Raw genomic sequence first — 16,631 nt, forward strand, 5'->3', positions numbered from 1 at the left:
AAACTTCAGACGGGCCTGGACATGCACTGGCTTAAGCAGGGGGACACGTCTGGCACTGCAGGATTTGATTCCCTGTCGGCGTAGTGTGTTACTGATGGTAACCTTTGTTACTTTGGTCCCAGCTCTCTGCAGGTCATTCACCAGGTCCCCCCCGTGTGGTTCTGGGATTTTTGCTCCCCGTTCTCATGATCATTTTGACCCCACGGGATGAGATCTTGCGTGGAGCCCCAGATCGAGGGAGATTATCAGTGGTCTTGTATGTCTTCCATTTTCTGATAATTGCTCCCACAGTTGATTTTTTTCACACCAAGCTGCTTGCCTATTGTAGATTCACTCTTCACAGTCTGGTGCAGGTCTACAATTCTTCTCCTGGTGTCCTTCGACAGCTCTTTGGTCTTGGCCATAGTGGGGTTTGGAGTCTGACTGTTTGAGGCTGTGGACAGGTGTCTTTTATACAGATAACGAGTTCAAACAGGAGCCATTAATACAGGTAACGAGTGGAGGACAGAAGAGCTTCTTAAAGAAGAAGTTACAGGTCTGTGAGAGCCAGAGATCTTCCTTGTTTGAAGTGACCAAATACTTATTTTCTACCATAATTTACAAATAAATTCTTTAAAATTCCTACAATGTGAATTCCTGGATTTTTTTTTTCACATTCTGTCTCTCACAGTTGAAGTGTACTTACGATGAAACTTACAGACCTCCGTCATCATTTTCAGTGGGAGAACTTGCACAATCGGTGGCTGACTAAATACTTTTTTGCCCCACTGTATATATGACACACACAGTCATTTTTTATAGGACATAATGTGCTGTTGTTACTGTACCAGGTGTGTGTGTGTCCACGCTACATTGTACCTGCAGCCCCGCTGACTGCCTGCGTGCCTCTGACATGAACTTTCACTTTCACTTTCACTTTCACTTTCACCCAGTCCCTTCATGTTGGTTTTTAGCAGTTTGTTGTGCGGTTCCTTTGGCTCTTTTTGTGTCCTTTCTTTGTTTATTACCTCCAAATGATTGCCTCTTTTTGAGTTGGACTGTTTGTTAATTTTCTACATTGAAAGATGATTTAGAACAAACACACAAGTTGTGAAGTCACTTTTGTCCCCCCCCCTGTGTCATCCTTCAGACGCGACCTGGCACACACCTGTCTTCTGTGTGCTGCACTTCAAAACAACTCTGCTGGTTGTGTGAAGGTGGTCATCTGGACCTTGATATGCACCAAAACATGCAACTTGCAAGTCAACTCTGGCACGGTTCAGTTCGCTTGACGCCAAAGACACAAAGCAGTGTTAACATTTAAAACGTGACATTTTCCACTGGGGCAAAACCTACTCAAGCCACAATTTATGAGCTCCAGGCTGAACAAAGGCTCTGTGACCACTCCTACATTGTTTTCCTTTGACTTCACTTCATCCCAAAATCCAAAAAAAACCCAGACAAACAAAATGTGCGACTGGCAGCCGTTTTAAATCCTCAAAACATCCATTGAAACAGTGCACAAAAATCGTTTTTCAATAAACATCTTAGTATCAAATTTAACCACTTTCCACCTTGATATTTAAATTACTTACAGACTTATCTTTTCCAAGGCTTGTAAGAGCTAACACAACTTGTCTACTTCTCAATTGTCTCATGAACTGAACTGACGTCGTCAACCCGGAAGTGCCCAAACTAATGACGCGTAGTATTTTCATATCGCCACAAGGTGTCAGTAAGAGTCTACAATCAAATGGGCATAACATTGCCCATTTGGGATTCCTTCCCAGGGATTCGAATAAAGAACCAACTATTTTTCTTTACTATAGTGGCCTCAATAACGGGAACCGGTTCTCAAAAAAGGATTCGAGTCCATGGAATCGGTTCTTTTCTTATCGAACAACCGGGAGAATCGGTTTCGAACATCATCTCTACCTAAAACACACATACACACGGACAAACAAAATAGTGTAGTGTTCTGTCCATGTATGCCACTCAAGCATGTATTGTGGGAGGGTTGTGGCATGCAGATAGCGCCATACTGGAACCAGAACACTCACGTAAACATTCTTTCTGGGATAGCAGCTATGGAGCACAAAGCAGTTACCCTCCTGCCTCCCACTGTTCATTTAGTTTCACTTAGAGTCTTTTCACTTTAGTCTAATTTTAGTTGTCAATTGATTTAGTTTTGGTGCAGTTTTATTCAGCTAAAATTACAGTAAATTTAGTCAACTCGATAGATAGATAGATAGATAGATAGTAGAGATGCGTGGATAGGCAATTATTTCATCCGCAACCGCATCACAAAAGTCGTCAACCATCTGCCATCCACCCGAACCAACATTTTATCAAAACCACACCCGCCCGCACCCGCCCGTTGTTATATAATCTAATATAGACGATGCAAGGCATTAGTGAGGTTATAAAGCTTTTGCCTGTTAAAGAAAGGAGACTGATCCAATGCAGCACAGACAGTCAATGCGTGCCACGCATTAATATCTCTTGGCCACGCATTAGTGATAATATTATTCATCATCATTATAATATTATTGTCATTTCCATTAAGAAAGTGTTGACTATTGTTGCCAATGCCCTCAGATCAGGAGTGCGTTCCTCACACTTTGTGTGCGCAGTTGCAGCAAGCAGAACGAGGCTTTTAAGAAGTTAAAACAACGTTTTAGAAAGACTAGGCCTATATTTTCGTTAGGTAAAAAAAAATGTTCAGAATTTATTTCAATGAATATTAACTTGTTAACGTTATAACGCTCAAATAGGGACGAGGGCGGGGTGCACAGTGAAGCAGTGAACAATTTCGCGACAAAGATGAACCTTTATTGATTGATCTGCAGCCATGACAAAATATCAGACAATCTCCATTGTCAACGACAGGCAGGAAAATAAAGATAAACACATAGCCTATGTTGTAGGCATAGGCTCATACGTTTTTAAGTTGAAATAAAAAAATAAATAAAAAATGTGCCTCATAGGCCTTAGGCTGTCAATCACGCGCACAAACTTAAATTATACAATAACATATGTATGTCATCTCTATTTAAACAAAAATAAATTAAATAAATAATAATAATAAATGACCTGCAACTTATTGGCCAAGGCAAATAGCTGAAGGGGTGAAATCAAACCCATCAGACTGCACTTTATCATCAAACTTGAATTATAATGAAAATAGACAAACAAAGCAGGCTAAATATCCTTACATTGTCGCCAATCGGAGATGCGCTTCACTTGAAAGCGAGGCCAAATAATTATTCACACATAGTAGTATATCTCCAATAGAAAAAAACACAATAAACAACGCAATTGCCTTAATTCCTTTGCATTGTAGTGCGCCCAAACAACACGTAACCATCAAAATTATTCAGCTGACCGAACTCAATATAGGTTAGACATGGTCTTATTTGGTATAGCCTATAGGTAACGTAGACTCATTCCTTTAACATATCCAACCGTATGTCTACTTACTTTTTTTTGTTGTTAGCACTATGCAGGAATAAAATGGCATCTACAGTGCCAGGATTCAGGCGAGAGCGCCTGGCCTCTAAAATGCGCCCTGCTGCGCTGAAGGAGCGCTCACTTGCGCCACTTGTTGCTGGGACGCGGTGCCTGATGAATAATTGACTGTTTCAAAGAGTGCTGCTCGTTTTTCCTATGTGGGTAACAACATTTAACTACCGTATTTTCCGCACCATAAGGCGCCCTGGGTTATAAGCCGCGCCTTCAATGAACGGCATATTTCAAAACTTTGTCCACCTATAAGCCGCCCCGTGTTGTAAGCCGCATCTAACTGCGCTAAAGGAATGTCAAAAAAACAGTCAGATAGGTCAGTCAAACTTTAATAATATATAAAAACCAGCGTGATGTGGGCGCGCATGGAGTCGTATATCAACATGGGCGAAGCTGCGTGAAAAAAGCCACCCGGCCTCTTCGCGTAAACTTAAACTTACCTTAACCACTCGCTCATCTTTTCTTCATCCATCCCTTTGAGTTAGCTTTTATGATGACGCCGGCTGGAAAGGTCTCTTTTGGCAAGGTCTTCCTTTTGAATATCACCATGGGTGGAAGTTTCTGGCCATTAGCATGGCAAGCTAGAACCACAGTGAAGGATGACTTCTCATTCCCTGTGGTGCGAATATTCACCGTACGTGCTCCCGTTGTATCCACAGTGCGGTTCACAGGAATATCAGTTGCTGTGAAATAGTAATCCGTGTGCGGATGGAGAGATTGCGTCTTTTCATGAACCGGATCCCTGACGCTTAGTAGGAGCCATTTTGTGGTCTTTACAGATGTAAACACACAAAGGAAATGAAACGTACGGTAATATCCGCGCCCTTTTTCTTCTTCTACGCGGGCGGGTGGTTGCTTACAGTAGAAGAAGAAGCGCTTCCTGTTCTATGGGGGCGGGTGCTTACCTTGGCGGTTGCTTGCGTAGAAGAAGAAGCGCTTCCTGTTCTACCGGGAAAAAAGATGGCGGCTGTTTACCGTAGTTACGAGACCGAAACTTTATGAAAATGAATCTTAATATTTATCCATATATAAAGCGCACCGGGTTATAAGGCGCACTGTCAGCTTTTGAGAAAATTTGTGGTTTTTAGGTGCGCCTTATAGTGCGGAAAATACGGTATGTATATATATTTCCGAATTGGTTCAACCGCCAACCGCCCGCATCTATTTAAAATCTATTTTTACACGCCCGACCCGCGGTTTATCCGCGGACTCCGCGGTTGTGTCCGCAAACCGCGCATCTCTAATAGATAGATAGATAGATAGATAGATAGGTAGATAGGTCTTTATTGTCATTGCACAAGTACAACAAAACTTTGTTTTCAGCATAAACCCGTTGAAGATGAGACAAACAAACAGTGTACAGGGTTACAGAACAGGAACGCTGATGGGTCGCCACAAGGCGCCTCGTAAAAGATGGGAAAAAGGTAAAACGCTGGGGAAGGATGAGTAAAAAAAATACAATCTAGACTGGGCTCCTAAGGGGGCCTAGTCTGGAGTGGGAAAAAACCTCTATAGCAAAGCACACATACATATTATAATGTACATCTCCAGATATCTAGCAACAGAGGGGAGGGGAGTGCGAGGTCATGGTGGAAGGCCGCAGCTCTCAGGCGCTGCCCATCCGTTCATCACCCCTTTGGGATTTGCGTCGAGGGCGTATTGTATAACTACAATATAAAGTAAAAAAAGACATGGCCAAGTTTATTTGAAAGCACCTTTATTACGACTGCCTGCAAACTATTTGCTTCACACAAAAGTAGCACCATCTTATGGTTCAGGAATGATGCACTTTGTCATTTTTTGCTGCATAGGTCAATGCCAACTAATATCTTTCAGGGTTGGTTTTTTTTCCAATTTTTGAATGCAACATCCGTGGCAAAGCAGGTATGTATGCATAGGGTTGCAAAGGGGTGTAAAGTTTCTTCCTAATTGTTATAAATGCCACTCTTTATATTAAACATGCTTCACTGAGGAGAGGACCGTTTTGTCCTACTAATTTTGGCGATCCTTGAACGCACCGTAATTTGTTTACATGTGCAACTTTCTCCGACGCTGCCACAGAAAGACGTGTTTTGTTCCACTCCTCATTTGTCTCATTTTGTCCAACAAACGTTTTATGCTGTGCGTGAATGCACAAAGGTAAGCTTTGTTGATGTTATTGACTTGTTCAGGCATATTTGGTTAGTGTTGATGCTAACATGCTATTTAGGCTAGCTGTATGTACATATTGCATCATCATACCTCGTTTGTTGGTATGTTTGAGCTCATTTAATTTTGTTATATCCTCCGTGTGTTTAATTTGACACATTATCTGTACTTAATATTGGCTGCATGTCTGATAGTTGTTTGTGTGCCATGTTGTTCCAGACCACAGCAAACGTTAAATCCATTAGAAGAAGACAGCCTGCCGTTTCCTTTAACTTGCACACACACATCTATACCTTTGGCCATTCTAAGACAGTCATTTCCAGGAGTTATCTCATCCTGTGAGAAACCTCCATTTTACTCATATTTTTCAATGTTAGAAATGTGTGGAATAAATATTACATTTCAACATTTCTATCAACAAAGATTTGCATAGTCATTTTGATAGTAGGCTAATATAAACACGCCACGTGTTGCCTTCATTATAACACGCATATAAGGCTTTTAAAGTCATTTTGATAGTAGGCTAATATAGACACTTATATCATGTGTTGCCTTCATTATAATAATACTTTTAAAATCATTTTGATAGTAGGCTAATATAGACACTTACATCATGTGTTGCCTTCATTATAACACTTATATAAGACTTTTAACGTAATTTTGATAGTAGGCTAATATTGACACTTACGTCATGTGTTGTCTTCATTATAACACTTATATAAGACTTTTAAAGTCATTTTGATAGTAGGCTACTATAGCTAATATAGACACTTACATCATGTGTTGCCTTCATTATAACACTTATATAAGACTTTTAAAGTCATTTTGATAGTAGGCTAATATAGACACTTACATCATGTGTTGCCTTCATTATAACCCATATATAAGACTTTTAAAGTCATTTTGATAGTAGGCTAATATAAACACACCATGTGTTTCCTTCATTATAATACTTTTAAAATCATTTTGATAGTAGGCTAATATAGACACTTACATCATGTGTTGCCTTCATTATAACCCATATATAAGACTTTTAAAGTCATTTTGATAGTAGGCTAATATTGACACTTACGTCATGTGTTGTCTTCATTATAACACTTATATAAGACTTTTTGATAGTAGGCTACTATAGCTAATATAGACACTTACATCATGTGTTGCCTTCATTATAACACTTATATAAGACTTTTAACGTAATTTTGATAGTAGGCTAATATTGACACTTACGTCATGTGTTGTCTTCATTACAACACTTATATAAGACTTTTAAAGTCATTTTGATAGTAGGCTAATATTGACACTTACGTCATGGGTTGTCTTCATTATAACACTTATATAAGACTTTTAAAGGCATTTTGATAGTAGGCTACTATAGCTAATATAGACACTTATATCATGTGTTGTCTTCATTATAACACTTATATAAGACTTTTAACGTAATTTTGATAGTAGGCTAATATTGACACTTACGTCATGTGTTGTCTTCATTATAACACTTATATAAGACTTTTAAAGTCATTTTGATAGTAGGCTACTATAGCTAATATAGACACTTACATCATGTGTTGCCTTCATTATAACACTTATATAATACTTTTAAAGTCATTTTGATAGTAGGCTAATATAGCTAATATAGACACTTACATCATGTGTTGCCTTCATTATAACACTTATATAAGACTTTAACGTAATTTTGATAGTAGGCTAATATTGACACTTATGTCATGTGTTGTCTTCATTATAACACTTATATAAGACTTTTAAAGTAATTTTGATAGTAGGCTACTATAGCTAATATAGACACTTACATCATGTGTTGTCTTCATTATAACACATATATAAGACTTTTAAAGTCATTTTGATAGTAGGCTACTATAGCTAATATAGACACTTACATCATGTGTTGTCTTCATTATAACACTTATATAAGACTTTTAAAGTCATTTTGATAGTAGGCTAATATAGACACTTACATCATGTGTTGTCTTCATTATAACACTTATAGAAGACTTTTAAAGTCATTTTGATAGTAGGTTATTATAGTTAATATAGACACTTACATCATGTGTTGTCTTCATTATAACACTTATATAAGACTTTTAAAGTCATTTTGATAGTAGGCTACTATAGCTAATATAGACACTTACATCATGTGTTGTCTTCATTATAACACTTATATAAGACTTTTAAAGTCATTTTGATAGTAGGCTACTATAGCTAATATAGACACTTACATCATGTGTTGTCTTCATTATAACACTTATATAAGACTTTTAAAGTCATTTTGATAGTAGACTAATATTGACACTTATGTCATGGGTTGTCTTCATTATAACACTTATATAAGACTTTTAAAGGCATTTTGATAGTAGGCTACTATAGCTAATATAGACACTTACATCATGTGTTGTCTTCATTATAACACTTATATAAGACTTTTAAAGTCATTTTGATAGTAGGCTAATATAGACACTTACATCATGTGTTGTCTTCATTATAACACTTATAGAAGACTTTTAAAGTCATTTTGATAGTAGGTTATTATAGTTAATATAGACACTTACATCATGTGTTGTCTTCATTATAACACTTATATAAGACTTTTAAAGTCATTTTGATAGTAGGCTACTATAGCTAATATAGACACTTACATCATGTGTTGTCTTCATTATAACACTTATATAAGACTTTTAAAGTCATTTTGATAGTAGGCTACTATAGCTAATATAGACACTTACATCATGTGTTGTCTTCATTATAACACTTATATAAGACTTTTAAAGTCATTTTGATAGTAGACTAATATTGACACTTATGTCATGGGTTGTCTTCATTATAACACTTATATAAGACTTTTAAAGGCATTTTGATAGTAGGCTACTATAGCTAATATAGACACTTACATCATGTGTTGTCTTCATTATAACACTTATATAAGACTTTTAAAGTCATTTTGATAGTAGGCTAATATAGCTAATATAGACACTTACATCGTGTGTTGTCTTCATTATAACACTTATATAAGACTTTTAAAGTCATTTTGATAGTAGGCTACTATAGCTAATATAGACACTTACATCATGTGTTGTCTTCATTATAACACTTATATAAGGCTTTTAAAGTCATTTTGATAGTAGGCTAATATAAACACACCATGTGTTGCCTTCATTATAATCTGTAAAGTTTCTCGTGCGCACGACCAACTTTTTATAAAGTTATAAAAATAAAAATACATTTAAAAAATTTTTTTTTTTTTTTTTTTTTAGACATGTATCTCGTTCGCACGAGAAACTTTAAAGATACGAGATACATGTCTAAAAAACATAAAATAAAATAAAATATATTTTTTTTATAACTTTATAAAAAGTTTCTAGATACATGTCTAAAAAAATAAATAAATAAAAAAAATTAAAAAATTCCCCCCATGTCCTTTTAGGGCAGGGGTGCCCAAACTACGGCCCGCGGGCCGGATCTGGCCCCACAGCATCCAAAATCCGGCCCACGGGAAGTCCCAAGTTAAAAAAAAAAGGGTTTTAATTTTTTTATTTTTTATTTATTTATTTATTTTTATTTCATCTTTCCTTTCTAATCCATTTTATACCGCTTGTTACTCTCGGTGTCTCCTAGCCGCTCAAGCAAATCATATTGTCTAAAAATGAATTTTCCCATCGATAACGTGACAATGTTAAATGTTGATGAACATCAATGTTAATTGATGTTAAATGACAAAACGGATTAACACGCTGAAATACAAAGACAATGTATATATATATGTATATATATATACATATATATATACATATATATATACATATATATATATACAGCCCGGCCCCCGGCCAAATTTTTTTAACCCAATGCGGCCCCCGTGTCAAAAATTTTTTTTAGACATGTATCTCGTGCGCACGAGATACATGTCTAAAATATATATATATATATATATATATATATATATAATATATATATATATATATATATATATATACATATATATATATATATATATATATATATATATGTGTGTATGTATATATATATATATATATATATGTCTTAATAAGGTTATCCAAAAAATAGTGCTCGATACCGTAGTAGAGCGCAATATATGTATGTGTGGGAAAAAAATCACAAGACTATTTCATCTCTACAGGCCTGTTTCATGAGGGGGGGTACCCTCAATCATCAGGAGATTTTAATGGGAGCATTCACATACCATGGTTTATATAGGGCACAGAGTGGGTGGGTACAGGCTGGCATAGGGGCGTGGTGATTGGCTCATGTGTTACCTAGGAGGTGTTTCCGTCTATGGCGGCATGCTGTTACAATCTTGCTGCGCTTGTTGAGGGATGACAGGTCTGGACGGTAACCGAAACCCAACACAACACTCCAATACGTGCACCATGACAGCAACCACCCACCCACCACCACGAAAAGAATACCTACCGGAATTAATAAAAGGCTATCGATGCTGTCATCTAGCAAAGCTGAATTTGACCAAGCAACCCCCCCGTACCAAAAAGCCCTTGATGAAAGCGGATACAATTTCACCCTCACCTATGAACCCACGCCAGGATACCAGCCAAAAAAGAACAGAAAACGAAACGACATCATCTGGTACAGCAAAAACGTCTCAACTAACATTGGACACAAATTCCTCAATCTGATTGACAAACACTTTCCCAAAGACAACACCCTAAGAAAAGTATTCAACAAGAACAACATTAAATTGAGCTACAGCTGTATGAACAATATACGACAAATTATCTCAAACCACAACAAAACAATTGCAAATGAGCCGTCGGCCCCCGGACAGAGCGACTCCAAAACCAACAAAGGCTGTAACTGTCGAAAGAAACCTGATTGCCCTCTCAACGGGGGGTGCTTACAAACATCAGTTGTCTACCAATCTAAGGTAACACGCAAGGACATTAACACATCCGACACATATGTAGGATTAACCGAGGGAGAGTTCAAAACCAGATGGAACAATCACAAGGCTTCTTTCAGGAACCAAAACCTGCGGAATACCACAGAACTCAGCAAACACATTTGGGACCTCAAAGACAATAATGTTGAATATTCAATAACATGGCAAATTCTTGCATCCAGCACACCTTACAATAGTGGTAATAAAAGATGCAACCTATGCTTGAAAGAGAAACTGTTTATTATTTACCGTCCAGACCTGTCATCCCTCAACAAGCGCAGCGAAATTGTAACAGCATTCCGCCAGACGGAAACACCTCCTAGGTAACACATGAGCCAATCACCACGCCCCTACGCCAGCCTGTACCCACCCACTCTGTGCCCTATATAAACCATGGTATGTGAATGCTCCCATTAAAATCTCCTGATAATTGAGGGAACCCCTCATGAAACAGGCCTGTAGAGATGAAATAGTCTTGTGATTTTTTTTCCCACACATACATATATATATATATATATATATATATGTATATTTTTTTAGACATGTATCTCTTGCGTACAAGAAAGTTTCTTGTGCGCACGAGATACATGTCTAAAAAAAAAAAATTATATATATATATATATATATATATTAAAATGTTTTTTCCCCCCATGTCCCTTTAGGGGCTCCATAATATTTCCTCCAAATGAGCCGGGTTTTTTTTGTGTTTTCTTTTCAAACATGGGATGTCAGCGCATAGCTCCATATATGGTAAAGGTTTACACCAAGAGCTTGCGCGAGTTCGCCATTTTTAGTCCGACGCAGTAGTCAACAAGTTCCTTCTTTTTATCCATCCTCTTGTTGTGGGGCAGACTGGCTCGTACATGCACGTGCATCCTCCGCTGTAGCCATTTCTAATGCAAAGTAGGGAATTGGAGACACGTAAACAAAACGCCGCGTCCTGAAGAGACTGTCAGGAAGATGATCTGTAAAATCAAGTCTATGCAAAGGTTTGTCCAAAGAGCCAGCGTGACACATCATGTCACCTCTAGGGAGTCTTTTACATGTCCAGTACACATCATAATATGACCCCTTTGAACATTTGTCATTTTAAAACATTGAAACTCAAGTCAATTGAAGTGCACCAGAGTTCACTTGCAAGCGGACCGAGGTTGTGATGATGGCGTCCACAAAGGTAGTGACAGAGCAGAGTTGTGATGACGGTGTCCACAAAGGTAGTGACAGAGCAGAGTTGTGATGATGGCGTCCACAAAGGTAGTGACAGAGGCAGAGTTGTGATGATGGCGTCCACAAAGGTAGTGACAGAGGCAGAGTTGTGATGATGGCGTCCACAAAGGTAGTGACAGAGCAGAATTGTGATGACGGCGTCCACAAAGGTAGTGACAGAGCAGAGTTGTGATGATGGCGTCCACAAAGGTAGTGACAGAGCAGAGTTGTGATGATGGCGTCCACAAAGGTAGTGACAGAGCAGAGTTGTGATGACGGTGTCCACAAAGGTAGTGACAGAGCAGAGTTGTGATGATGGCGTCCACAAAGGTAGTGACAGAGGCAGAGTTGTGATGATGGCGTCCACAAAGGTAGTGACAGAGGCAGAGTTGTGATGATGGCGTCCACAAAGGTAGTGACAGAGCAGAATTGTGATGACGGCGTCCACAAAGGTAGTGACAGAGCAGAGTTGTGATGATGGCGTCCACAAAGGTAGTGACAGAGCAGAGTTGTGATGATGGCGTCCACAAAGGTAGTGACAGAGGCAGAGTTGTGATGATGGCGTCCACAAAGGTAGTGACAGAGGCAGAGTTGTGATGATGGCGTCCACAAAGGTAGTGACAGAGCAGAATTGTGATGACGGCGTCCACAAAGGTAGTGACAGAGCAGAGTTGTGATGATGGCGTCCACAAAGGTAGTGACAGAGCAGAGTTGTGATGATGGCGTCCACAAAGGTAGTGACAGAGGCAGAGTTGTGATGATGGCGTCCACAAAGGTAGTGACAGAGGCAGAGTTGTGATGATGGCGTCCACAAAGGTAGTGACAGAGGCAGAGTTGTGATGATGGCGTCCACAAAGGTAGTGACAGAGGCAGAGTTGTGATGATAGCGTCCACAAAGGTAGTGACAGAGGCAGAGTTGTGATGATGGCGTCCACAAAGGTAGTGACAGAGGCAGAGTTGTGATGATGGCGTCCACAAAGGTAGTGACAGAGGCAGAGTTGTGATGATGGCGTCCACAAAGGTAGTGACAGAGGCAGAGTTGTGATGATGGCGTCCACAAAGGCAGTGACAGAGCAGAGTTGTGATGATGGCGTCCGCAAAGGTAGTGACAGAGGCAGAGTTGTGATGATGGCGTCCACAAAGGTAGTGACAGAGGCAGAGTTGTGATGACGGCGTCCACAAAGGTAGTGACAGAGGCAGAGTTGTGATGATGGCGTCCACAAAGGTAGTGACAGAGGCAGAGTTGTGATGATGGCGTCCACAAAGGTAGTGACAGAGCAGAGTTGTGATGATGGCGTCCGCAAAGGTAGTGACAGAGGCAGAGTTGTGATGATGGCGTCCACAAAGGTAGTGACAGAGGCAGAGTTGTGATGACGGCGTCCACAAAGGTAGTGACAGAGGCAGAGTTGTGATGATGGCGTCCACAAAGGTAGTGACAGAGGCAGAGTTGTGATGATGGCGTCCACAAAGGTAGTGACAGAGGCAGAGTTGTGATGATGGCGTCCACAAAGGTAGTGACAGAGGCAGAGTTGTGATGATGGCGTCCACAAAGGTAGTGACAGAGGCAGAGTTGTGATGATGGCGTCCACAAAGGTAGTGACAGAGGCAGAGTTGTGATGATGGCGTCCACAAAGGTAGTGACAGAGCAGAGTTGTGATGATGGCGTCCACAAAGGTAGTGACACAGCAAACGCTCCACGGTTGCTTTTAGCTGCAGCAGAGATGACACGTTTGAACGCCGCCTTCCAGTCTTCTCCGTGTGGTGTTTTTGTAACAAGTCGTTTGTTTTTAGAAGACTTTTAAATTCCTCCATCTTGTCTCTTGTCCTCTTTCTGACCTCACCGCTGACCACTTTCAGCTCAGCCGGATGTAAAAGTGTGAATATGTCAATTGTGTTTCTGATCTCCTCACTGTGACCTGCTCTGCTGATGACTCTGTGTGTGTGTGTGTGTGTGTGTGTGTGTGTGTGTGTGTGTGTGTGTGCGTGTGTGTGTGTGTGTGTGTGTGTGTGCGCGTTATAGGCCTCGGCGATATGGTAAATGGGTTATATTTGTATAGCACTTTTCTCCAAGTGCTATACAATTTATACATTTCAATTGTCTCTGGTGTACTGGAGAGGAGGCTAGGCCGGATAGTCGAACCTCGGATTCAGGAGGAACAGTGTGGTTTTCGTCCTGGTCGTGGAACTGTGGACCAGCTCTATACTCTCGGCAGGGTCCTTGAGGGTGCATGGGAGTTTGCCCAACCAGTCTACATGTGTTTTGTGGACTTGGAGAAGGCATTCGACCGTGTCCCTCGGGAAGTCCTGTGGGGAGTGCTCAGAGAGTATGGGGTATCGGACTGTCTGATTGTGGCGGTCCGCTCCCTGTATGATCAGTGCCAGAGCTTGGTCCGCATTGCCGGTAGTAAGTCGGACACGTTTCCAGTGAGGGTTGGACTCCGCCAAGGCTGCCCTTTGTCACCCATTCTGTTCTGAACTTTTATGGACAGAATTTCTAGACACAGTCAAGGCGTTGAGGGGATCTGGTTTGGTGGCTGCAGGATTAGGTCTCTGCTTTTTGCAGATGATGTGGTCCTGATGGCTTCATCTGGCCAGGATCTTCAGCTCTCACTGGATCGGTTCGCAGCTGAGTGTGAAGCGACTGGGATGAGAATCAGCACCTCCAAGTCCGAGTCCATGGTTCTCGCCCGGAAAAGGGTGGAGTGCCATCTCCGGGTTGGGGAGGAGATCTTGCCCCAAGTGGTGAGATCGACAGGCGGATCGGTGCGGCGTCTTCAGTAATGCGGACGCTGTATCGATCCGTTGTGGTGAAGAAGGAGCTGAGCCGGAAGGCAAAGCTCTCAATTTACCGGTCGATCTACGTTCCCATCCTCACCTATGGTCATGAGCTTTGGGTTTTGACCGAAAGGACAAGATCACGGGTACAAGCGGCCGAAATGAGTTTCCTCCGCCGGGTGGCGGGTCTCTCCCTTAGAGATAGGGTGAGAAGCTCTGTCATCCGGGGGGAGCTCAAAGTAAAGCCGTTGCTCCTCCACATGGAGAGGAGCCAGATGAGGTGGTTCGGGCATCTGGTCAGGATGCCACCCGAACGCCTCCCTAGGTGTTTAGGGCACGTCCGACCGGTAGGAGGTCGCGGGGAAGACCCAGGACACGTTGGGAAGACTATGTCTCCCGGCTGGCCTGGGAACGCCTCGGGGTCCCAGAGGAAGAGCTGGACGAAGTGGCTGGGGAGAGGGAAGTCTGGGCTTCCCTGCTTAGGCTGCTGCCCCCGCGACCCGACCTCGGATAAGCGGAAGAAGATGGATGGATGGATGGACTTTTCTCCAAAAGCAGTGAAGTTGTCAGGTCGTGTAAATGGTCAATAAAAACATTATTTAATACAAATCCTTTTCAACTTATATTCAATTGAATAGACTGCAAAGACAAGATATTTCATGTTCACACTGAGAAACTTTCTTCTTTTTTTGCAAAAAACTCATGAACTTAGAATGTAATGGCAGCAACACATTGCAAAAAAAAGACATTTTTACCAGTGTGTTACATGGCCTTTCTGTCACGTTCAAACACAGAAGACATCTATTAAACAAGACAAAAGGCAAGGAATCAAACAGACAGAATTCAATTTGGACTCAATATTGAGGAGAGACATGGCCATTGCACTCTCTGTACAGTCCTGCACCACGCTCTGACGAAGAAGGTTTTCGTCTCCTCATTTATTCAGATGTTCAATGTTCACGCACCAACACATGTCACAGCAGGAATGGGAAGTATGTAAAACAGTCATTGTTTTCGGTCTCATTGAAGTCCAAGAAGAGGATTTCTCGGGCTTGGGCAGGTGTTGGAGGACAATGGATAACCCCTCCCGTCTCCTGACCACAGGGACTTCAAGAGGGCAGCGGGTCGTAAATAGCGTTGACCTCGGTTACCAACTAGTTGGAAGAGAGTTTGTGAAATATTTCAAAGAGAGTTCGTTTAACACTTCAAAGAGAGTTCCTCTGGAAGTTGAGCAGATCCTGCCATCTGTCCGTGTTGAAATCACAGTGGACGTTTCACGAGCCTTCTTCCTCTTGTTAGGCCTCGAAAGACAGCATTCATAATACGACGTTTCTTTTGTGATAACTTACAAACAATTATTCCAACACTTTCCTTTTAACAACACTCAGTAAAGGTTTGGGAACTGAGGAGACACATTTTTGAAGTGGAATTATTTCCCATTCTTGCTTGATGTACAGCTTACGTTGTTCAACAGTCTCCCTTCTCATATTTTAGCCTTCATATTTTCAATGTCTGGACTACAGGCAGGCCAGTCTAGTACCCGCACTCTTTTACTATGAAGCCACGCTGTTGTAACACCTGGCTTGGCATTGTCTTGCTGAAATAAGCAGGGGCGTCCATGATAACGTAACATATGTTGCTCCAAAAGCTGTATGTACCTTTCAGCATTAATGGTGCCTTCACAGATGTGTAAGTTACCCATGTCTTGGCCACTAATACACCCCCATACCATCACACATGCTGCCTTTTACACTTTGCACCCTAGAACAATCCGGATGGTTCTTTTCCTCTTTGTTCCGACGTCCACAGTTTCCAAAAACAATTTCAAATGTTGACTCGTCAGACCACAGAACACTTTTCCACTTTGCATGAGTCCATCTTAGATGATCTCGAGCCCAGCGAAGCCGGCTGTGTTTCTGGGTGTTGTTGATAAAATGGCTTTGGCTTTGCATAGTAGAGTTTTAACTTGCTCTTTGTCAAGACTTGGACTGTGGAGTTTTTGTTTTCCCAAGATGCAAGAGAATTTGGATCAGACATGGCTTGAAGGTGGGTACATGATTTATTTATCAAACAA

Source organism: Nerophis lumbriciformis, linkage group LG03 (genome assembly GCF_033978685.3).
Source record: "Nerophis lumbriciformis linkage group LG03, RoL_Nlum_v2.1, whole genome shotgun sequence".
NCBI classification, from domain to species: domain Eukaryota; kingdom Metazoa; phylum Chordata; class Actinopteri; order Syngnathiformes; family Syngnathidae; genus Nerophis; species Nerophis lumbriciformis.